The 1,544-nt window shown below is 30.6% G+C and overlaps 1 long non-coding RNA gene across 1 annotated transcript; it reads right to left on the bottom strand.

Moving 5' to 3' along the window:
- Positions 1 to 849: 849 nt before the first annotated feature.
- On the bottom strand, positions 850 to 1,256 carry LOC125818532 (uncharacterized). Its single transcript, XR_007442406.1, has 2 exons — positions 1,124 to 1,256; positions 850 to 1,004 (listed from the first exon to the last, which is right to left on the bottom strand). It is a non-coding gene; the product is annotated as an uncharacterized LOC125818532 (long non-coding RNA).
- Between the last annotated feature and the right edge of the window lie 288 nt (positions 1,257 to 1,544).

Raw genomic sequence — 1,544 nt, 5'->3', positions numbered from 1 at the left:
AAGTCTCGTGTCATGGAGTAGTGTTTGGTAGAGTTACAGATGGGTATATAGGCGCCCATACTTATGACCTTGAGGCTATACCAAACAATTAGGATATTTTTCTCTTTTTATTCCTTGTTCGTGCTTTGAGTTAAATCAAGTTTAACCCTTGAATATTATTTTGCAGATGGCTAAGAAACGTGGTTCTTCCTCTGCTGTTCGATCTAATGCATCTGTTGAACGTGTATGAGACTTGGTATTGCCTCAGTGGCAGTCAAGGCAGGTTCGAGATACTCCATCAACAGGGCCAGCTGTTGTGCCTACTGTTGCTTTGCTAGTTGATGCCGTGATGAGATTATTGAATGTGTTGGAGGCATTAGTGCCTAATCAGGGTGGAGTTTAAGTACCCCAGGCTACTCCACAAATCCAAGAAAACTTATAAAAATGATTGTGTGCTTCAATTAGTATTGTTTGTGTGCTTCAATTAATATTATTGGAAGAACTTATATTTGAGAAAGTCGCATTGAAGTTAATTAACAGAAAAGGGGTTAATGTAACTTATAAAATGATTGGTATTAGAGTAGAAATAAAACAACAAATTAAATGGCAAGCATAGAATGATAGAAAAACACTTTATTTACATCAACTGGCAATAACATAGAATAACAATTAAAACTAAAAAATTTCACGTGCCACATATAATGGCCATGTAAACTTAAAGACTATTTGTTCTAAATGTCGTTACTTTATTAATTTCATGTAGAACACTGGATAGATTATTTTTATGTTATCATTGAGTATGTTGTTGTTGTAATAGTATCAAGTATATAATTATTATATCACATGTAAGCGAAATACGCATTGTATGTGGTTAATTAATTAGGGTTTTCGAGATGAATATTGTTTCCAAGAAGAGCACTGAAAATTTGAGCAAGTTCCATGCCATGACTTTGTACATTCACCTCCTTCACCATCACAGCATTTGCACTCCAAACCAATCGTTGAAAACATCTTCCAATAATCACCTATACATTTAATTATATAAAATAAGAAATAATCATTATTAATTAACATATAAATTAATTCCAAGACAAAGAAAATCATTTAATGTTGCCAAAGAAAAATTAAAATAGTGAGTGCTGACTTTTAGGATGTTGAAGAAATACATGGTTAGCTTCAAAACTTGAAGTGGTTATTATCATTACTAGTACAAGAAGAACAAAGAACATAAAATATTTTGACATGCCCATCATAAAGAGATGTTGTTAAGAGAGCACTCTGGAATTACAAATTGATACTAAATTATGCTGTTATTTATATGCACTAGTAAACGTATCCGTGTAATACACGAATAATATTAAAATACTCCCTTCGTCCATTTTTATTTGTTGTGTTGTGTTTTTCGAAAGTCAATTTGACTAATTTTCAAAGTTAAATGAGATTACATTAATTTGATATTTTAAACAAAAAATTTAGATATTCAAAAATTATATGAAAAGTACTATAAATTGCATTTTTTTTTTCATATGATCAATATGATTAAAAAATACATTATAAAATATCAG

Source organism: Solanum verrucosum, unplaced genomic scaffold (assembly GCF_900185275.1).
Source record: "Solanum verrucosum unplaced genomic scaffold, falcon-dt-bn FXZP01001223.1, whole genome shotgun sequence".
In the NCBI taxonomy this organism is placed as follows: Eukaryota; Viridiplantae; Streptophyta; class Magnoliopsida; order Solanales; family Solanaceae; genus Solanum; species Solanum verrucosum.
This window is presented reverse-complemented; position numbering and strand designations above follow the sequence as displayed.